The sequence below is a fragment of the Myotis nattereri genome (genome assembly GCF_964212035.1).
Source record: "Myotis nattereri genome assembly, chromosome: X".
NCBI classification, from domain to species: domain Eukaryota; kingdom Metazoa; phylum Chordata; class Mammalia; order Chiroptera; family Vespertilionidae; genus Myotis; species Myotis nattereri.
The window spans coordinates 120,396,208-120,420,718 of NC_138078.1; the positions used below are offsets into that span (position 1 = coordinate 120,396,208).

Sequence of the window (24,511 nt, forward strand, 5' to 3'; positions counted from 1 at the left end):
AGTCCAGAGTAGGACGATATGATTTTTTAAAACTAAATCTGCCTTATAGTCCAAACAAGAGAAGCACAGGGCAAATGTGGCCTCTTCCGAGTGATGTACTGGAGCTGGCTAGCACTGGCTCAGGAGAGATGAATGTCTCATCTCAACCCAGCATTCAGTAATATCATGTTGGTAGCTTAAAATTAGCCATGGTTGCCGTAACCGGTTTAGCTCAGTGGATAGAGCGTCGGCCTGCGGACTGAAGGGTCCCAGGTTCGATTCCGGTCAAGGGCATGTACCTTGGTTGCAGGCACATCCCCAGTAGGAGGTGTGCAGGAGGCAGCTGATCGATGTTTCTCTCTCATCGATGTTTCTAACTCTCTATCTCTCTCCCTTCCTCTCTGTAAAAAAATCAATAAAAATATATTTAAAAAAAATTAGCCATGGTTAAAGAATTTACACCACTGAATAAGTAAATGTTATAAACTGCCCCCGCCCCCTTTCCCCGCAGAAGCTGTTATTTAAACATATACTAGCAAATGATTTTTCCCCAGTTTTATGTTGCAGGATAGTGATTCTCACTGGTAAATAGGAACTACCAGGAATTCTAATAATTTCTTACACTCTCAAGAGAGCAATAAGCCTTGTGATCCACTCTGTACTTCAATGCTGTGGTAAGCCACCTAACTGTCAGATCAGTGTATTTGGTGCATTCAAAAGTTGTTAATATGTTTTAGCACCTCTATCCACTCCCCAGTAAATCTAAGCCAATATCCTCTTCTGCAGTGGAGAGGATATGTGGAGCAGACAAATAAGGAACTAAGATGGGACTAGGCAATTAGTGTTGAGGGACAGTGAGGAGGCCCAACCAGACAGATTAGGTTTCAACATAAAGATCTAGTGGAGGTTTGAACCTTGGATGTAGGAAGTACCTTCCTTTAACAGTGGAAAAGGAAGCCGGGGCCCACCCACAGAGTTTGAGTTTCAACTTATTCTTTGTCAAGCATTTCAATAATTAAGGGCTCAGCTTGGGGCACTAAGTCACTTCCAGAAGCTATAAAGGAGGGTATTTTCAGGATTGTGAAATTGAAAAAATCAAACACAAGTGATGAACCAAACTAAAACTTATTTGATCAAGACACTCATTATTAGCTATAAGGCATTATGAGCCATAGGCATAAAGTCCTGCATGATCAGGCTTCTGGATGCCTGTCACAAAGCAATCCCAGAGTGGGATTATCTAGGTAAATTTAACTTAGTTTAATGGGAGGATGGAGAAAATGAGGCTTTCTTTTGCTCCAATCTAGCCTGGCCACAGGTTCTGCATGGCCCACATACCATTTTCTCAAAAAGTAAATTATTGGTCCACTGTTCCCAAATAATAATCCTCCTAGCATCACAAGATGCCTGTCATGAGGAACAGCAAGAAATATGAATGTGCTTACATGTTGTGTGTATCTGATACATGGGGTGGGAGTTCAGGGATAGACATAAAATGAAGGAGGGCTTTAAGAGTGGGCCACCAAGCGTTTCAGTGTCCCCTTTTCCAGTGCTAGGCAAAGTTGATAGCCCCAATAGAAAAGGGGTGGGCAGGAGAGTGGCCCTTATGAGCAGTTTAGAGTGGCTCCTATAACATAGGCAGGATGCCTTAAAGTGTCTGTGCTAGGAAAGCTTTTTTTCTGCATCACAGTTTGACTTGCTTTCAGTGTATCCAAATTGTTGGCATTTTGATGGGCTTGGAGAGTACGGAGATGGGAGAGGGAGGAAATATCTTTTGGGAACTTTTAAAAATATATATTTGTATTGATTTCAGAGAAGAAGGGAGAGGGAGAGAGAGAGAGAGACAGAAACGACAATGACTAGAGGGAATCATGGATTGGCTGCCGCCCCTCCGCTCACCCCTCACTGGAGATCAAGCCAGAAACCTGGTTACATGCCCTTACCGGGAATTGAACCATGACCTTCTGGTTCATAGGTTGACACTCAACCACTGAGCCACACCAGCTGGGCTCTTTTCGGAACTTTTAATCACTTATCCAAAATAAAGTACAGAAGTCAACAACTGTGTTCTTTTATTCCAATTTATTGTATAATTAACCAATTATATAATTAAAGTTAAATGGAGACGTCTAAACTGCAAGAGCAACACAAATTAGCAATTTAAAAACACATCACTGCAAACATCACTCATTGTTTACAATGTTTCTAAAAATATCAATTTATAGGAAATCATTTCAATGCACATGCATCTCTTCGAGTTCTACTTGTTATGTGCTGGAGGATATGGTCAAATTTTCTAAAAGATCCAAGTGTCCTTGACAGAGGGTAAAGGAAATTTTTAAATACACTAGCATGTTAATTTCATATAATTTATTGCTTTCATATCCACAATAAAAATTAATTTTTCTCATTTTATCTATCATATTCCAATGTCTACCTATTCCACCCGCCCTTAATTATCATCATGCTATATTCATATCCTCTTTCTCATTTAGCCCTCCCTCATCCCTTCTCATTTTGTTTTTCATTTTTCTCTTCCTTTTTCATGTAGGATGGCTGGCTGGATGGATGGATAGAAATATATATATATATATATATATATATATATATATATATATATATAACAAATCAGTCAACATTCTATTTTTACTTCACTTTCACTAATTACCCTGATAATTATGCAATTAATCATAAAACTAAGATTTACATTCTTTCAAGAAACTTGGCTTTTCATGTCAATTTAGTCACTTGTCTCCAGAGCACCCTCTCCCTGGGGTGCAGCTGTTTGTGTAAAGCCAGTAGTTTTGGAGTTTTGCTGACAAATGCTTTGAAGTCATCTCTCTTCTTCAAATAGAGAAGATAGATTTCCTGAATGGTGCACTTGGGGCTTCAGATCCAGGAACTTGAGTTGATAGTAGATCTTGTTCTAACTTTATCACTTCCACTGATAAGTATGGCATTGTCAGGTGTCAGTCCTGTCCTCACATTGTTGAAAAGCAGTTCTCTTGTTTTTTTGTTTTGTTTTGTTTTTTTGTTTGTTGTTTTTTTTTTTTTCTGAGCAACTTGCCAGATGACTTCTTTCTTTTCTTATTATATCTATCATATTCCTATGTCTGCCTATCCTACCCTTAATTATTAATTATATATAAAGTTTAAGAACTGTATAATTATGTGTCTGAGACTTTCATTTTGAGAGGTATATTTGAGTGGGTGGGTACCTGTAAATTCTCTCTGTATGTAAGTTGAGATCTATGTTTAACTCTGGAAAAATATTTTAATAATTTCCTTAAAATTGTTTCAAGATTATTCTCATTTCCTGCACCTTTGGGGGTAGCACATACACAAATATTTTACCTCCTTGATGTGTTTTCAAGATCCATAATGATTTCTTGTACTGTGAAGAGCTGTTTACTTACATTTTTTATCTTTTGAGACTGAAGCTCTATTTCATCCTAATTGTACTGATTCTCTTTTCCATGATATTTATTTGGTAATTATACTTTCTCAGAGTTTCTTTCAATCCTTTGATCTCATTCATGAGTGTCCCATAGGCTTTGATGAACTCTTTTCTATGTGTTTTTAAAAATGTCCACATGTTCCTGTATCATTTTCATGGTAGAAAACATAAACTCCCTCACGTTGGCTCCATTCTCTGGGTTCTGCCTGCTATTATTCTAGGCCAGCTAAATCTCTTGAAATCTCTGAGATCCCTAGTTTCTCTGCAGCATCACAGTACTTATTGCTTGCTCCTAAGGTTGTTTTAATAATTTTCTCATTGTCTTTTAAGCTTAGGTAATTTTTGTTTTCCTTATTTGTCCTCTGGTAGCTGAGGCTTCTCTTGGTTTCAAGTTCTTTCCAAAGCTCAGAAATTTGGTTCTGCACACAGCTACTCTCTGTCATCTTCTCTAGAAACCAAAGAGTTGGGGTCTTTTAATCAAAATTCAACACCTATGTTAAGCTGAAATTCTCAAAAACACCTTAGGAAATTAAGGTATAATTAACTGATGTGCTCTCCTGTAATAACATTGGCTGTAACAACTTCATAGCCCTACGTGTAAGATAAAGAAATATATAAATGCATAAGTAAAAATTAAACACATATAAATGCATAATTCAATAAATACCTGAGTACATAAATATATTCAAACACAAAAGTAATGCAAATTAAGGCACAAACACATAAACATGTAAATCAATATGTATATAAAGTGAGCCTCATGTGTTTAGGACATTTAGTTTCTTCCTGGCTGAAGGTACGCAGAATATTTATGATTAAGCAACTCGGTGCATTAGAATTATAAGGTAGAAAGTGAGAAGAGTTCATCTAAACGTTTCAGTGATTGTGGAAAGAGATTTTGACTTTCTGTCAGGGGGCTTGAATTTCAGTCCTGGCAGAGCCACTTACTAGCTGTGTAATCGTGTGACATTTGGCAAGCTACTGAAAGTTATTTGAGTCACCATCTCCTCATCAGTCAAATGAGTATTCAATAACTGAGTTAAATCTGAATATAGAACTCTCTGTTAGCCTCAGCTTAATCATATTTTTCAAAATATCTCTTTACAGTGATACCTGGGATTTAGGTTGTTGATGATCTTGGAGGTGGAGACGACAGTGATAGGTAGGGGGAAATTTGACTAGAACTCAAGTGGATACTCTTGAGTCCCATAATATCACCTCTCTTAAAAAGTATGTATGCATATATGCATAACCCATGGACACAGACAATATGTGGTGCAGGCCTAGAGGGTTGTGGATACAGGGTGGAGAGGGTTAGGGTCAATGGGGATAAAAAGGGGACATCTACAATACTTTCAACAATAAAGATAAATTTTTTAAAAATATATGTATTCAGCTTGATTATATCCAAAGTATTATAGAAAGTAATGAGATGAGAAAATAAACTCTGCCTTCAAGATTATGCTCTAGTGGGAGATTTACCCATATTCACAGCTAAGTATAATATGCAGAGCACATGGTAAGATTTGAAAGCAATAGTATCAAGTAGAGCATTATAGGAACATAAAAGAGAAAAAAATAATTATAATTTGTAGTACTTAGGAGGTTCTTCAAGTTCCCCAGACTCATGCATCCCTATAATTAGATATGGTGAGGGCACCTATAAGGCTTCCTACTCCAAAACATCTGTGTCACCTACTTAATGCGTCCCTGAAATCTCACCATTTAATGCACTTCTTAAAAATACAGAGCAAAGAAGTGCAAAATACAGCAGCACAAGGCATGGGGAGAGTGATTGAAAACGAGGCTAGAGGCATGGTCAGGAGCCAGATCATTAATGGCCATGTCTGCCCCATAGCATTTTTTTTTTTAGTAAAATCTCTTATTTGTGCAAAATTGAAAGGCCAGGTCATGATCCAAGTCCATAGGGAGGGCTTCCACCAACCAAGCAGAAAATGACCTACTCTAGCTCCTAGTGCTCCCTAATGTTATATTATCCTGGGCACAGATCCTTAGGGACAGACTCAGAGGCCACTTCTTGAACTGACAGTCCACCTGTCCCTCTAATTCAGGATCCTAGTAGTTCAGGTTTCTGTTTCAAAATAAAACAAAAACTGGAGATGGGGTAGTTTGCTATTAGAGTTATGCATAGGAAATACCCATATATGAAAATGTTGGCTCTTTTCAGAGGCCCGGTAATTTTCAAATCAGGGTCTGTCTTTGATTCTAATGTGTAAAAGCAGATAATTTTTTATGAGGTTTGGAGAAGGACAATTTAGTGTGGAATATGGTGTGTAGGAAATAGAAAATCAAAATTAGGTGCATTACATTCAAATGCAAAAGCCGATTTCATCTGAATTCTCAGATGTACTCAAAATTGCTGTAGGAAATTAGCATAAACCCATGATGGGATTAACCTAATAAAAATTAGAACAGCTGTTCGGTACCTCTACATTTCAAACAACTAAAAAATAGTCCTAGTGTTCAGAGTGCTTAGGTACTTTGAGATCTTAGGCAACTGGAATTTATCCATTTGTGCTTTTATTTTTAAAATATTCATTGTATACCTACTTTATATGGGTAAATACATATTTCTAATGCTTGAATATAAGAAGATATGTTCTTATAACTTTATTGTTACTAAAGACAAAAAACTGAATTTTGCTGCAAACTTTGGCAACTGAATTTTTGGGTGTCATTTAGTAGTGTCTGGGATTGCATGGGGCATGAATGACTCTGAGGAGATTTTTGGATGGTACTTTCAAATATCCTTTCCCTGAATCCCTTTATTCAGAATCAAGTTAACAGGTGAGGGAGGAAGGGTAGGAGTGTAGGAGAAAGATTATGGAAAGACTTTTACGTTTAGAAAGGAGTAGAGGAAAAGGTTTGGCTACTTAGCATTAAAGATTTTTTTTAATTATTATTATTAACTATGTAACCTTTACCTACAGAAGATTTTTTTCTTAGTATTTTCAACAAGATCTCCAGGATGGCATAATCCAGGAGGGAAATTGCAGTGCCAAGGGAATCTGGACTACAATTGTCGTTAGGCACTATGATGTTAAAAATATATATTAACTAATGGAAATAGAGCTGGGCACTAATTAAAGTATCCAAATGACTTATCATTATTAATAACTCTGCACTTCAACAAGGAGCACTTGCTGTGGAAGTTCTGTGACTATCCTGGGCACTTCATGACAATATTTAAAAAATATGTACACCACGAAAAAATCCCACTTTAAATAGCTGTAATATGGTGCCAAAAAGTTACCAAGTCGAACTTAGCACAATTTTAAAATGAAGTGGAAATTTGTTCTTATGACTTCAGGAAGTAGTTTAAATTTTATACTTTTTGAAAGTATGTGAGACATAACTTAATGACATATGGTGCTTTGAATTTCAAATGGTTAACTTCAATCTTACTCATTTAACCAACCTTTATTGAGTGCCCACTATAAATAAGGAACTCTCAAATATTTAGTGGAATAAGATGGGTGGAAGATGGAAGTAAGGAAGGACAAAAGAATATAAAACCTCCTGCACATATGTTGGCAGCTAAAAGATTAATAAAACACATTCACTGCCCTTCTAATAACTAAAAGTTTAGAAGTGGAGCAAAAACACGTAAACAAAAATAAAAGTACAATGTACTAATGTTTGATAAGAAAACTCAGGGAAAAAAATGATCATAGATGTTCAGTAAAAGGCAATAGTCTTAATATTCTTTCCAGATGTGGGAATCAATGAAAGCCTTACGTATAAGGTCGCATTTGAACTGAACTCTGAAATATGGTCAGATTAATCTGGCAGCTGTAAACACTAGATGGTTAGTTCTCCAAGAGTAGAGAGGGTGACTTACTCATCTGTGTATCTCCTATGCCTAATACAGATATCACATTGATAATTGCTACTATTTCTTACATGCTTACTATTTGCCAGGCATATGCTAAGAATTTTTCATACATTGTCACATTTACCTTCACAATACTCTTATAACAGCAGCAGCAGCAACAACAGCAACAATATTTGTTGAATGCTCACTGTGATCCAGGCTGTTTTAATAGCTATATGTTGCTGTTAGCATTCCTTTCTAATATGTAAGAAATTGAAGTTCAGAAAGTTTAGGCAACTTGCCCAAGATCACCAAGTTAGTCAGAAGTAGAGTTGCAATTGAAATCAAAGTCATCTGACTCTAAAACATGATTTTAAAAAATATATATTTTATTGATTTTTTACAGAGAGGAAGGGAGAGAGAGAGTTAGAAACATTGATGAGAGAGAAACATAGATCAGCTGCTTCCTCCACAGCCCGCTACTGGGAATGTGCCCACAACCAAGGTACATGCCCTTGCCCGGAATCAAACCCGGGACCCTTCAGTCTGCAGGTCGATGCTCTATCCACTGAGCCAAACCGGTTAGGGCTCTAAAACATGTTTTATCATAGTTCGGTACGTGTTACTTAGAAAGGAGTTAAAAAATTTTGAATAAATAAGTGAATGAAGATTGAGGAAAGAAGAGAGATATTGTGAAGACAGAAACCAATGAATCTGTAAACTGGGGGTAAAAATGTAGGAGACAAAATTGTCATTTTTTAAAAGCATAAACTAAAAATTGTAAACATTTGCTACCATGATAAGCTACCATGTACTGAATTTAAAAATATATATTTCTATGAAGCATTTGATAATGTTATGATGTGTTTTACATATACACAGTGATATCCCATGAAGGTTACATAGAAAACAGAGTGTGCATGCAGGTTATTTTTTATGTGGTGGACAATTATTGGTGATGCTGTTCTTTTTTTCTTCATCTCTATTTTCTATGGTGACAACAACTAATTTCCGATTTAAAAAACTTTTACATGGCTGTATATCTTTTTAGGGAAGATTTAAAACATAATCAGAATGCCTTGTTGTTGGGAAATACACAAATCTAAATATTTAGGGATGATGTGGATATTATATTTTCTTTTTTATATTTTTATTTTATTTTATTTTTATTATATTTTATTTTTATTGTTGAAAGTATTATAGAAATAAATTTTATTGATTTTGAGAGAGAGAGAGAGAGAGAGAGAGAGAGAGAGAGAGAGAGAGATCGAGAGAGATCTGTTGCCTCCCGCACATGCCTGGAATGGGAATCAAACCTCGCAACCTGGGTTTGTACGCTGAATGGAATCAAACCTGCCACCTTTGGGTGTTTGGGACGATGCTCCAACCAATTGAGCCGCACTGGTAGGGCTATTTATACTTTTATAAATGTATACACACACATTATGGGTAGTATTATACTACAATAATATATATATGGAAAATATATATGGAGAGAGCACACAAATATACTAAAATATCAAAATTCACAGAATGTGAGAGAAAAGTATTATCTGGGAATTTTTTATATTAACCTTACAACATTTCTTTAAGTCTCAAGTTATGTTAAGAGTAGAAAAAACACTAGTTTGAACATGTAAAGCAAAAAAAAAACACAAAAGAAAATGTGTGTATAACGTGTATAGTTTATAGTGTATATATAAAACAATTTAGATTTAATAAAGAAAATAAACATAATCATAAAATTTGTACTCTTCCTATAGCACTTATTTCTTTTGACTTTCTTTCTTTTGTCCCTTTCAACCCACCCTTTCAAAAGTTGCCATTTGTACCTGAAGAAAGCCATTCCTAGTTTGCACAATTTGGCATGTTACCTACAGTACATTTTTATTGAGCTTATTGGGGTGACATTGATTTAAAAAAACATATAGGTTTCTCTCCCCCTTACCCCCAGGACTTGTATGCATGCATATAAGCCTAACCAATGGACACAGACAACAGGGGAGTGAGGGCATGAGTGGAGGGGTAATGGGGGGAAAAGGACACATATGTAATACCTTAATCAATAAAGAAATTAAAAGTAAAAAATAAAAAATTATAAAATAAATAAATAAATTCAAACAACTGGAAAAAAAGAAAATTAAAAACAAACAAACTTATATGTTTCAAGTGTACTACTTAACAAAACATCATCTGCACATTGCATTATACACCAACCATCCCATCCCCATTTTGTTATGTCTCCATTTTATTCTGTCCCAATCCCCCCCCAACCCCATGCTTTGCCCACCTCCACCTCCACCTCCACCTCCACCGCCCCTTTCCCCCTGGCTATCTCCACACTTTTGTCTGTGTCAATTTGTGTCGTGTGTGTGTGTGTGTGTGTGTGTGTGTGCTTAATCCCTTCACCTTTTTTTTCATCTAGTCCCCCAATGCTCTCCCTTCTGACAGCTGTCAGTCTCTTTCATGTATCTATGCCTCTATTTCTATTTTGTTCACCAGTTTATTTTGTTCATTAGATTCCACATATGAGTAATATCATGTAATACTTAACTTTCTCTGACTGCTTATTTCATTAGCATAAGAATTTCCGTATTCATCCATATTGTAGCAAAAAGTAAGACTTCATTCATTTTGTTTTAATTTACCTTTATTTTTGAAAGTACTACAGATGCCCCCCCTTTTCATTCTTTTAAATGACTGAGTAAGATTCCATTGTGCATATGCCCACTACTTTTTATCCAATCATCCATTGATGGGCACTTGGGATTTTTCCATAGTTTGTAAATAATGCTGCAATGAACATAGGAGTGCATATATTCTTTTGAATCAGTGTTTTGAGATTCTTCGGCTATAGACCCAGAAGAGGAAATACTGGATCATAAGGCAGTTCCATTTTAAGTTTTTTGAGGAATATCTGTACTGTCTTCCACAGTGGCTGCACCAGTCTGCATTCCCACCAACAGTGCACGAGGGTTCCCTTTTCTCCACACCCTTGACAGCACTTGTTATTTGTTGATTTATTGATGACAGCCATTCTGACAGGTGTGAGATGATATCTCATTGTGGTTTTAATTTGCATCTCTATGATGATTAGTACCTTGAGCATCTTTTCATATGTCTCTTGGCCATTGTATGTCCTCTTTGGAGAAGTGTCTATTCGGGTCCTTTGCCCATTTTTAATTGGGTTGGTTGTCATCCTGGTGTTGAATTGTATATATAGTTCTTTATATATTTTGAAAATTAACCTTTTACCAGATGTATCATTGGCAAATTATGTTCTCCTATTCAGTGGGTTCCATTTTCATTTTATTGATGGTTTCCTTTGCTGTGCAAAAGCTTTTTAGTCTGATATAGTCCCATTTAATTTTTTTACCTTTGTTTCCCTTACCTGAGGTGTTATATAGGCAAAAAATAAACTCAAAATGGTTAAAAGATTTAAATGTAAGCCACAAAACCATAAAAATCCTAGAAGAAAACAGGCAGTAAAATCTGAGACATCTCTGTACTTATAGTACTATTTTAAAGGCTAACTTCTGTTCAACTTCTTTAAAATTATCTTAAGATTGTCAATGCATTTTTACCATTTTACTAAGATAACTAGTTGTTTAGTTGAATTTACTTGGATATTTGTTTAAATAGACAGTTGGTAGGAGACTTTTGAAAAGTGAGGTGGAGAGAAAAGTTGGAGAAATTGAGCAATTAATACAAATGGTGAGCCTTTTACACAAATACAGATTGACTTAGAAACAAAAACACAAAACAAACAAAAGTAAAAACTAAAAAAGAAGGTAGTTGTGAAAGGTTTGTGAAATTGTTTTAACTTCTACTGTCTAATTTCCATTAGGTCAGATCTGACGACTATTATTATTTTTATTATAATTATTTATCTATGTATAACACCATTGTTTCTTTCCCACAAAGTGCTCATAGTTCCATTTTGTTAATTTACCTTCATAACAATGGTGCTAAATACAGCCTATGTACATGGGGTCAATGCTTATTTTCTTAGTTAACCTAATATACAGCAACTAACTGCAGAAAAACTAATCTGTTAGGAGGCAATGGTATCTTCGGACTAAATGTTGATATGCCATATATAATATAGCTATTATAATTGATAATGGATATAACAAATTATAATATGTTTGAAAGATGTTCCTGAGTATTATTCTTAGCAGTTATAAAGGACTAAACATAAAAGGAGCAGAATTGGAGATATACTAATTGAAATATACTAAATATACTACTTGAAAAAGTTTTCTTTGAGTTTGTGTTCTCTCAGAGTTCAGGAAGTGAAATAAAAGCCAACAACTTGAGTTTTCTCTTAAAATGAGATCGTGCTGTGATTTTATAAATTCACCACCTTATTACTTAATGTCATCTGCTGGAAATCATTTTAAAAGAAAACATTAACAGAGGTTTGCCTAAGGCTCATGTTTATCAAAAGGTAATAAGGTTAGATTGTGTTCTTTTAATGTAATTTAATTTTGGCTCTAAATAACTTGTGTCTCTTCCAAAGTTAAAAACACAGAAAGTACACATAAACAGTAAGTAATATCTGAACATTTTCTGAAATACATTAACCATCTCATCTCTATAACAAATACCTTTTTTATTTGTGACCATTTCAACATTAAGCTAGGTAAATAGAATAAAAACTGAAAGGTGTTTGATTTTTGACCTATCCATTGTCCAGCAATGAAGGACTATGGTTGTTTTGCAATATTGCACTATGTTAGGAGGCTGGGGACAGTCTAGGCATATGCTAGTTTTTTGTTTTGTTTTGTTTTTTTTTCCCACTGAAGGCTGAAACAGACAACAAAATGAAGAATTTAAATCTATTATTTATCAACAGGTTAAATTTGAGGACATTTACATTTTAAAGATGAATTTTGAAAATCTAAATGTTCTTGAAAGCCTAATTATCTGTGCTTTTACTCTGAAAATTAATTGAGAACAAAAACAGAACAAATAGGACATTTACTTGATTGCAAAATTGATGAGTTATTTTTTAAAACCTCTGAATTCAGATTAATAATACATGCATCAAGAATAATTTTTCAATGTTCACAATCTATGGAACATAGCATTTGAGTCCAAAACAAGCAGATGCACAAGCAAGGAATGAGATGTGGCTAAGTAGTAACACACCTAAAGAAGATTTAGGGGTTTTCCAGGACTATAAGCTCAATATTATTCAGTTGTGTGTGTGGCTCTACAGAAAACTAAATCCATCTTCATCTGCCTTAATGGAAAGATAGAGTTGGAAACAAGGAAGTGATAGTGTAACCCAGCTCTGTGCTTGGCAGACCTGTACTAGAAGTGTTCAATGAAAACAGTAGCATGGGGGTAGGACATTCGGGTAACGGCCACAAGCTAAAATGAATCTAGAAGGGAGAGAGAAGGATGCTGAAGAATCTGAAAGTATGCTGATGAAGGACTGCTGAGAGGCTTGGGCTTCATTAGATTGGAAATGAGATTATTTTGAGGAGAAACAGGAGGCCAAAGTTGTCTTTGAATCCGCTTTATCTCTATTATCTTCTTCTCCCACCCTTTCCTCTCTCCTTTGTCCCTTCTCTCCTCCTCTTTTTCTTTATTTTATCCTTCCTCCCTAAATCTATATTCCAAGATAGTGATGTTCCAATTTGGTCCTTTGACACTCATCTTACTTCTCTGCATACCCCATACACCACACTTTCTTGCAGTACCTTTTCACTTGCCCCTTTTTGTGCTTCCCTGTTCACAGCTACCAGGACTGGACCACAGTAAGCCCCCCCTTTTACATTGCATTTTTAGGAAGGACTTCATGACCCTGGGAAAGGAAACAGAATATGAGTTAATTAGCACAGACTCTTAAACCCAGGCCATGTGAAAAAGTGCCTGGGTACAAAAGGAGCAATTCTAATAAAACTACAAAATGAACTTCTTTTGTTTACCTAATGCTCACTGGCACTAGACATGGGAATCTGAGTGCAGATGGTCATGGGTGGGCTGAAAGTGCACCTGTAATACTAGGATGCTTAAATATCAGGTTCCCATTTAACAAGAAAAAGAAAAGAGTTTGTTAATACAAAAGCTTGAACATAGAACACCACCTGAATGATTAAATCTATTTCAAGGGCAGAAATACTAATGACTCCAATTTGTCAAAACATAGGAATTTTAATGGGGGACAGGAAGGACTGGCAGTGGTATGCAGCATAGGAATCAACAACTGCATACTTTAAAGCAAAACATAAAAGCTCTATCAAGCTGAAATTCTCAGAATCACTATAGGAAATTAGGTGTAATTGACTGATGTTATCTTATGTAATAGAAATGAGTGCTTAGTATACTCACAATTAAAACAAGTAAATTAAAGAACTTGGCAGCAAAAAATGCTATTATTCATGTAATTTGCTACATCCTTGATTTAAACACCTTGTAAATATAAATTTTTATGCTAGAAGATGATGGGGGAGGATAGAGGAAAAGAAAGGAAATAAAGAAATAAGATAATAGGGAAAGGGAAGGACAAATGGAAAAAATAGGGAAATGAGTAAAGAGAAAGAATAGGAGAAAATATGTACAGAAATATAGGGGAAATAAATTTAAATAGGGAAATACAGGAAATAGGAAGGGAGAAAGAGAGAAGATACAAATATTTGTAACCACAATGTATTTATATTTATAAAACACTTTAATTGAGAAGTAAGATATCACTGTTTTTTCAACATATGGTCACCAATTAAAAAAACAAAAACTTGTAATAGTGCTAATGAATTAGACTCCATGGAGGGGAGAAGAGTATAAATCCTGATTGGTTCTTGGTCAACAGCCTTTTCCAGGACCCGTTTATCTCTTGCCAGTCACCTTTGCTCTGCGTCGAGGGGTTAGGCAAGTACATAACTGTAACTTGAATGTTCACAGCAACTTTATTCATAATAGTCCCAAATGATACACATTCCAAATGCCCATCAATTGGTGAACAGATAAATAAATTTTGCTACATCCAAACTCAATAATACTACTCAGCAAAAAAGGAAAATGGATTATTGATACATGTAACTGAAATAGATGAAACACAAAGGTATTTTATGCTGAGTAAAATAAACCAGGCCTAAAAGGCTGTGGTATATTATATGCTGCCATTTATATGGCATTCTAGAAAAGGCAAACTACTGGTATGGAAAACAGATCAGTGGTTGCCAGGAACTGTGGTTCGGAGTATGAGATTTTTGTGAAGGGCAATGAGGGACTTTTGGGAGTGAAGGAAATATTCTTTATTTTGTTTGTGGTGGCAGTTACGTGTTTATATACATTTGTCACAGTTCATAGGGCTGTCTCCTTATAATTGGTGAATTCCAATTATACCTCCATATAATGGCTAATAAAAACAAACAAAAAAGTTTGTCCAATGTCAATCTACTAATCAGTGGTGTTGCCCTTGCTCTTATCCCCTTATACTTCAGAAGAAGCAGTATTTAGGAAGCAGATATTTGGTTAAAGCAGAGATTTAAATATGTTTTCAGTATTTCTTATAGCCTTTTTCATCAAATTGAAATTTTTCACTCTGGCATTCAAGGTCCTCCATATTCTGACTCCATTCTGCTTTTCCAGCTTTGACTGTCACATTGACTGTATTCTCTTGACTACTATCAGGCAGCTCTGCTCACTTCATACAATGTGCCCTCCCTGTTTACTCCCCTAGCATACATGCACCATGCTTTTAAAAATCTGTTTGTCTTTACTTATCCTGGTTTCCCTCCATGTTCTTGTATGCTTTACTCTCATTTATTCAACGAATTATTGAGTACCTACTAGGTTCCATGTAAAGTGTTAATAACTGGCTATACATTATCAAGCTGTCTTCACACAGCTCACAGGCTAATGGAATATGGAGACAAATAAGCAGGTCATTACACCATAGTATGAAAAGGACCATATGATAGTGAAAAATAAAGAAAACACATAAGCCATTAAATGGTTACCAGCTGGATGTCAAAGGCTTGGTGTCAGAGTGACTGGAGGTGAGGGTGTTTGAAGGTGGCAGAAACTTAAATGGTAGCTAAAGACATTATGAGTACTGGACAATGTTCAGTTGTTACCAAGCTACTGCTATGTGGAGGATGGTTGCCCCATCTTGAGAAAGAAGTTATTCCATGGTCAAAAAATGGGTGGACTAAGTGAGATAGCACTGAATTGGTAACGTATTTAAGAAGATAAAATAGGATTAGAGTAAGCATATAATGGTTGTTTGTTGGTATCACTATCAGGTCACCAGAAAAATTGCAAAGACAAAGAATTCTAACCCATGAAGATTCACACATCCAAGGGAAACACGTTTCGTGGTCCTTGTCACATATGCCTTTTGCTTACTATTAGATGTGCACTAGAGTACTGGCTCTTAACTAAGTTCCATCCATTAGGACGTGTTTGGGAAATTGTGGGGACATTTTGTTTGCCAAAATGCTTGAGAGGTTCTCCAGACATTCAGTAGATGGAGGCCAGTGGTACTAGTTGTTCTGAAATGCATGGGATGATCTTGTATAATAAAGAGTTATCCTGTAGCCCATACAGTTTTCAAAATCCCAGTGAATTTTAATAATATAGGTAAGAAAAACTGTCTATAATTATATGAATCCTGTTGTATCTCAACAGTAGCTTTCATCTTACTGTTTTCCTATATCTCTGTTTTTTATATTTTCCTTTCTTATATGTAATGGCTCCCAATCCTCTTACTTTTCTTAAATATAAACTTATTCATTTTAAGTTGGTGCAAACATGTATTTCATTATGTTGTTTTGATATAGTCATGCTCTTGAATTTATATCACTATATTGATTTTTGTGAAATTATGAATGTAGGTAGGTTATATCTATGAACTTTATTTCAGAAGAGTGAAGGGGAGTCACAAAGTATTTGTTATTAAGAGGGAGTATGAAGTCTAAAAGAAATGAGAACTACTGATCTAGAGCTAAGAATAAAAAATTAATATGTATAATAAATAGGTTTTCAATTGTTGAAATCCTGGCTCATTATTACCAAAGTAGGAGGAACAAATCATCAGTGTAAGTGAGCCACTGGGGCAGAAAGTTTCTGTCTAAGAATCATTACTAGTTTGGGTCAGGCCCTTTTCATTAGCTTGTCATTTCATCTTCACTAACTTCTATTATTATTCTAATTTTTTGGATGAGATCACTGAGTGGAAGAGCCTAGAGGGAGTCCAAGTCTTCTGTTACCTAAGACACATGCTTTCTATTATCTTACTCAGGCTTTCCAAGAGCAAGCTGGAGAAGAAAGTGCTAGATATCCCCATCCCTCTTCAGAAAAATCAGTCTGTAAAGATTGATGAGTGAGGCTCTCTCAGCATTTTTTAAAAATCCTCACCTGAGGATATTTTTCCATTGATTTTTAGGGAGAGTAGAAGAGAGGGAAAGACAGAGAGAAACATCAATGTGAGAGAAACACATTGATTGGTTGCCTCCTGCAGGACCTGACCAGGGCCTGGGGCCTGGGAGGAGCCTGTAATCGAGGTACATGCCCTTGACCGGAATTGAACCTGGGACCCTTCAGTCCTCAGGCCAACGTTCTGTCCACTGAGCCAAACCGGCTAGGCCTCTCAGCATATTTGAGTGTTTCAAGGAGTGCTAAGAGACCAGAAAAAAAGTAACACAGAAACCCCTTTCTCTCAATGAGTTTCTAACCTAATTGAGTACATAAGATGTATAATAAGGCCAAGCTTAAATTAGAGGAAGGAGAGAAAATAGTAGTAACTGGAGGGATGGTAAGTGCTGGTGTGTGTGTGTGTGTGTGTGTGTGTGTATGTGTGTGTGATTGTATCCCATGCGTGTCTTGAAGGAAATTTGCACAAGGATTTACAGAGTGCCTACTATATGCATGGCAAAAAGCAGGGAAAGAGATGAAAGATGGTGAAATACTGGGACAGGAAACCTGTCCTTGAGGAAGTAGAAGGACATACCTATTTTTCAGAGGTCAGAGGCTCACGGAAGAGGAAGACTGGATTATTAAGAAAAGTTGGGGGGAGCAGGGACTGGGAGGATTGGGGTAAAGGGGGAGAAAGGGGAGATATCTATAACACTATCAACAATAAAAAATTATATTTTAAAAAAGACAATTTGGGAGCCAGAGCAGGGGGGGCATTAGCTGTGCAAGGCAAGAGAGGAGGGGATAAGTTGAGAGGCCAAGAAGACAAGGTTTGAGACATGCTGTGGGGAATGAATAAGGCCAAAGAATCAACAATAAATAAATAAAAGATTGTGGAGCTCCTGCAGGGCTCTGATGAAGCTAAGCAGCAGGGATGTATGCATTTGTTGATTATCCACTTTGTGTGCTATACATAGTAAATATTCAACGCCAGGCAGCTGCCTCTGCAACTTCTGCACTCTTGGTCCCCCAGACAATGTTCTGTCTCATTCTTTCCTAAATCGTGAGAAATCTGAGCAACAAATTCTGAAGACAGAGCATACACATATAGGGTTTGCTGTTATAATCAGAATTTACAGCACAATTAACCTGACACGTATTTAATGATATGCATAATTGTTATTGTGCTTGGTGGCAATTAGGCATGAATTGTAAACAGTTCACATAAATGCCTGTAATTTGAATTACTTCCACACAGTTAAACCAAATTCTTAGTTTCTTTCCTGAATTTCTCAGCTCTTGTATCCCTCATCTGCATTCACATCAGCAGTGCAGCTACTGGGCTGGTGTTAATCATTACTTTCATCAAGTACTTGTTACTTTTAGAGAATAAAATATGGGGTCTTCTGGGCCAGTAATTACCTCTGGCCACCACCCATATGGCTTTCATCTGAAGTGCCCATCAAGAACCACTTCTCTCTCATTAGGTCTTCTTCCAACCTCAGAGGGTGATTCCTGCCCCTTTCCAAGGGATTTTAGTTGGGGACAGAGGAGATAACTTTGGCTAAGTGGTGGCATCATAGGGGAAAAATGAATCTCATCTGGAACTCCAGGGTCAAGTGGATTGCAGAGTAAGGCAATATGATTAAATTTAGCCCACCCACCCTTATCCTTGCCTCTGATCCTATGAAGTGATTAATACAGTCATCTTCATAGCTGCCCTTAAGGCAGCGGTTCTCAACCTGTGGGTCGCGACCCCTTTGGGGGTCGAACGACCCTTTCACAGGGGTCGCCTAAGACCATCAGAAAACACATATATAATTACATATTGTTTTTGGGATTAATCACTATGCTTTATGTTCAATTTGTAACAATGAAATTGGGGGTCACCACAATATGAGGAACTGTATGTATTAAAGGGTCTCGGCATTAGGAAGGTTGAGAACCACTGCCTTAAGGGGATCAATTCATACTAAAAACAAAACCATGTTCCAACCTAACCCTTGAAACATCTCTCCCTTCATTAAGTGAAGCAATTGCCTGAAATGCCTTTAAATTCCAGATATGTGTTCTTTTACTTTTGTTATTAAAAGAAAGTGTGGGGGTTTTTTTGAAGTTATCTGAGACTTTTTTTTTAAAATATATTTCTGTATTGATTTCAGAGAGAAGAGAGAGATAGAAACATCAATAATGAGAGAGAATCACTGATCGGCTGCCTCCTGCACACCACCTACTGGGGATCGAGCCCGCAACCCAGGCATGTGCCCTTGACTGGAATCGAACCTGGGACCCATCGGTCCGCAGGCTGACGCTCTATTCACTGAGCCAAGCCGGCTAGGGCAAAAGAAAGTGGTTTTAAACCAAAGAATTTATGTGCCCATATGCATAACCCATGGACACAGACACTAGTGTATTGAAGGCCCGAGGATGGGGGCAGGAGTGTGGAGGAAGGGGTCAATGGGGGCAAAAGGGGACATCTGTAATACTTTCAATAATTAAGATACATTTAAAAATAAAATAAAATTCTCTAGATAAAAAAAAGAGAAAATGGTTTTAAAAATCCAAAGGAACCAGCATATTGATGGGTATACTTGTCAGTAGATTAAGCTTTGGAGTCAGATCTAAATGCTACAATTTGCTAGCAGTGAAAATTTTGTATTTACCCTTTCTGAACTTCAAGTTCCTCATCTGTAAAATGATGATAATAATAGTGTCTATCTCATATGACTGTTGTGAAGATTTTGTGGTATGCATGTAAAATATTAGTTCATTGACTAGAGCATAGTAAATTTTTATTAACTATTTGTTGCATTTATTATTATCATGATTATTGTTACATTTAGCTATAGTCTTGGCTTCCTCATTATTGTGACCATCCCTCAATGTGTTTATTTTTGTAAGAAGCAGAACTGCAGGAAATGAATGTAGTGCTAAATCTGGGTGTTAAAAGTTACAGATGACCTTAAATCAAACAGAACAGAACAGATGGCTCAGACCCTCATCTATATTCCATATTTGTTAGAGGGAGGTTTGTGCCGACCTGGTGCACAGTGAAACCTGACATTTAGAGAAGACTGAAGCCAGCCCAGATTAAAATGAATATTAGAAATTCATTTAACCACAAAAAATATATTAACTGAACCCTCAGTGCAAAGCACTGAGGAGGCAGAAGTGATATAGACAAGATATTTAAGGAGAGGAGAGAAAACATGTGCAACAGTGTAACAGGGACACTAACAGAGGGGCATCTTTGACACAATGGTAGTACCTAGGATGGAACAAGTACTCTTCTCTGCTTGAGAGGAGCAGTAAAGCTTCTCTTCAGAAAAACAGGTCTTTAAGTCAGTGAAGAAATGATATAGTTTACATATTTTAAATCTAATGTGGGTAAAGCTGCATTTTCCCATATAGTTGAATTTTCTGAACTTACTTTTCACTTCCTAAAATGACATGGATTAAATGGCCACTATTCTGATGACCATTTCTCTATAACAGAGCACCTAAGAAATAGTGGAATAAAACAATTGAATTATGCTTATTAATTCTGTGGGCCAGGAATTTGGACAGATCACAGCAAAGATGTCTTGTCCTCATGTTGAAAAACTTTATGACTGGAGGGGACCAGACAGATAGGAAGTGTGAACATCTAGAGCAGCAATTTTCAACCTTTTAAATCTCATGGCACACATAAAATAATTACTAAAATTTTGTGACATACCAAAAAAAAATAGGTATAATTTTTATTCATCCCCACCAGACAGCTAATGTTATGTTGGCTGTTGTCATTTAAAAATATACTTTAATTGATTTTTAGAAAGAAAGGAAGGGAGAGGGATAGGAAGAGAACCATAGATGTGAAAGTGAAACATTGATCAGCTGCCTGCTGCATGCCCACTACCAAGGATCGAGCCTGGTTGTAGTCTATATGTTTGGTACTATGTAGGTGGTCTACTGGGTAAACTGAAGAGTTTTCAAGGTAAATTCACATGAACCTTATTCTTTTTGTTCCCAGAATAATGCTATATACATAGTGGAGGTTTATTTTTAAGTTGATATTTAACATATTTTCATGTTAAATTTATATTTAATGACCATGTTAAAAATATGGATGTATGAATGAATGAATGAACGAATGAATGAATGAATGAATGAATAATTTAGGATGCCTTTCTAAGGGATCAAGATAATGCTCATCTCTGACCCAAACAGAAAATGCTCAAGATTTTTCACTCCTCACTAAAATTTTCATTGTCAAATTTGCTCCAAGACCAATCTCAGACTTTGAGAATTAGAAGTACCCTTAAGGCATTAAATAGTTAAGCCTTTACTTCAGGCAAGCAAACAAGTACCCAGCAGGATAAATAGCAGCATTGTATAATACAATAGAAATTAATTAAGAGTCAAATAGAGGCCTGACCCACCCACTAATTGTGTGACTTTAATCAAGTCAATTAACACTTGTATTTATTTTTAAATGTTTATTTGAATACCTATTCTGTGTCAGGCCCCATTCTAGGTGCTGAGAAGAACTGGATGTACAAGTGAGGTAGAGACAGAAATGAGTAAGACATGTTTTTGTACTCAAGGAACTTATTATTAAGTGGAGAGACAGACACACATGTAAAAATAAACACTGTATAATGTCATCAATACTCACATAGAAATATATTCAAAGTGCTTTAGTAATATAGGAGGGAAAAACCTAACTTTAGAGGGGCAGTAAAGAATCAGGGAATATTTCACAGAATTTGTGACATTTGACATTTGATATTTGACTTGGGCTTTGAAGGATGAAAAGTTAACCCAGAAGAGGTGAGACAGAGGTAAAAGTGGAAATAGTATGTTTATAGTCATGGAGTAATAAATATTATAAGACCTTTATTCTATTCTTAACTGGTGATTTTTTTTTGTCAGAGGTTGGTTAAACACAAGAGGGATTTGAACAAATTTCCATTGCAGGAAGATCACTCTGGTGACAGTGTAAGGAAGAGCCTAGGAAGCAATTCTCACTTCATGCCCATCCCCTTGGCAGCCTTTATGTTTGTACTGCCATAGTGGACTGAGAAGAACATCAGATATGGAGCTCATATTTTTCCTCATTGGGTTTTCTATTCTAGAAATAGTAACTCATCATGTTGTTAGGTATTGTGATGCTCAATGGATGTTGAACTCTTCTATCTTGGATAATAGTAACATATGCTAAATTAAACATATATGCTATGTACATTTTTTGTATTAGTGTATAGTGATGATAATACACACTGTACCTTGTTTTTTGTACTTACAATAGATCATAGAGACTTTCATATCAACTCATAGTTGACTCACTATTTTATGTTGTTTCTGTTTGTTTATGGATACATTATATTTTACTGAATGGATTACTTTAATATATTTTACCAGTTAGGTTGATTTTAATCTTTTGTTTTAATAAATAATCCTAAAATAAAAAATAAAACAAATTTTAATCTCATGGCATTTTTATCTTATACATTTTTATCTCATGCATTTTTATCTAGACTTTAGCTGGGGAAAGGAGACAGACTGGGATTTAGATTGCATTAAATTACTTTTATCCTTCTCACCTCACATCCAACTCATGTTCCCCTAAGAAAAGTTATCTGCAGTGATGTCTTCCATGATTCAAGAAAATAATTTTTGATACTCTAAGATTCTGGGCTCCCCTTGGTTATTAGAAAAATCACAGATTTTGTGTTAAGCAAACCTTGGGCTCAAATTCATATTCTGGTTTCATTTCTGCCTAGCTGGATGGTCTTGAGCAAATAAATTAATCTCTGGGACTCATTTGTGATATCTGTAAAATGGGGATCATACCAGTAGATAGCTCACAGTGTTTCTGTAAGGATTTAGCACAATAATCAATGCAAAGAACTAAGCATAGCTTTTGGCATCTACAAAATGCTTAGCAAACAAAACTTAACACATTTTCTGTTTATTAATGTGGAGAACATTGATGGGACAAAGGAAAACCCATCAATTTCACTGTAACTATCCATTAACACTAAAAACATTGCCACTTTATTGGGGTTTTCAGAAAGTGCCAAGAATCACTACAAAAAATCAAACTTTTCTTTGATAAAGTATACATTCCTTATTGCACCAATTTTATCAGAGCTACCTTTACATCTTTGTTCTTTAGGGTGTAAATGATAGGTTTTAGGGCAGGGATAAGTACTGTCTACTAAAGAGAAAGAAACTTTAATAAGTCTTCATACTGAGGCCCTGATGGGAAGCCATAGGCAATACTCAGTGTCCCATAACACAGACTGACCACTGTCAGATAGGAGGAACAATTGGAGGAGTCCCTCTGCTTCCCTGTGGTAGAAGAAAACCTCAAAAAATGTGGAGATAATGTAAATATAAGAAGCTAGAGTTAGCAGGAAGGGGTTAAGGACAAATAAAGAGGTGCATATAAAAAAGGTAATTTCAGCTACTTGAGTATCAGTGCATGACAGTTTCATGATGGGCTTCCAATCACAGAAGAAGTGGTTAATCTCATTGGAAGCACAGACTGTTAACTGAAAAATGAGAACCACTAGAAGAAGGGGTGCCAGAAATCCAGCCACACAAGAGACAACAGCTAGCTATAAGCAATCTCAGTAGTCCATGATGCTGGAGTTATGCAATGGGTTACAGATGGATATGTAGCAATCATAAAACAGGACAACCAGGAAGAAACATTCTGTAACCACCAAGGCAGCAAAATAGTAAAATTGGCAAGCACAACCTGAGAAGGAAATAATCACATGAGCTGATAACAATGTCTTCAGTATCACAGGCTCAACGGTAGTGTTGTACCCCATATCTAGGAAGGAGAAGTAGCCAAGAAAGAAATCTAGGGGTGTGTGAAGGGAGCAATCAGCTGACACCACAGTTAGGATTACAATGTTGCCAATGAGATTCACCACATAGATGACCAGAAATACCCAAAAAGAAAAAAATGAAGAGCATGGAGATCCCCCAAACCAAAAAGGATGAATTCTGAAATTTGAGTTATATTTTCTTCAGTGTTAGCCATGACTTAGATATAAATAAAATAAATATTAAGAATGACCATTGATTAGATGTTATGTTTAGAAAAAATAAAACTGCTGAGCAGCATCATACATATCAAACATAATTGGTTTCCTTCTGGATGTTCAGGATTCTTAATCTTAATTAATACATTTGACTACAATCTTCCAGATGTCATTTGGAAAGATAATCTATGACTTCAGTTATCCTATCATATATGTAATGCATGGGCCCTTGAAACAGTGAGCTATGACACAAAAATATGCACATTTTTTCTGATATTTATTTTGAAAAAAATGGAGGGAAAATGTCCTATCCTTAGAGACCTTGCTCTGCTCTGTTTTTTCTACTGCTGCTATTGGTATTATCAATAACAATGAATATGATGAATCATTTATGTATAAGTTATATAAGTTCTGTGATCAAATGTGTTTTCTGTTTGAGGAATTTTATACCAATTAAATTATATTAATTTAATTTCATTATATTGAAGGATGTATAATCCTTAAAGCTTATGTGATAGCAAGCTTTCTAAGATTTAGTAGAGGAGGCATAGTGGAGTGAGGATGAACTAGACATGGTAAGGAGATGGTATAGCATAGTGGAAAGAGACATATCTGAATATAAATTCCAGCTTGCCACTTAATATCTGTGTGTCTTTGAGTAAGTCACATCACTTGTCTGACAGTCAGTTCCCTCAGCTATATAATAATATGTTAATTCTGGGCAACATGTTTTATGCAATCACCAGGCCATATCAGCCATTTAATGCATTCGTTCATCTATCCATTTAACAATATTTTGAATGCCTAGTATGTGCCAAAGTCTTTGAAAAG

At 36.0% G+C, this 24,511-nt stretch overlaps 1 pseudogene across 1 annotated transcript; it reads right to left on the bottom strand.

Moving 5' to 3' along the window:
• Nucleotides 1-22,752: 22,752 nt before the first annotated feature.
• On the bottom strand, nt 22,753-23,679 carry LOC308510919 (olfactory receptor 10A4-like; annotated as a pseudogene). The gene has a single exon. The product of its transcript is annotated as an olfactory receptor 10A4-like (transcript).
• Between the last annotated feature and the right edge of the window lie 832 nt (nt 23,680-24,511).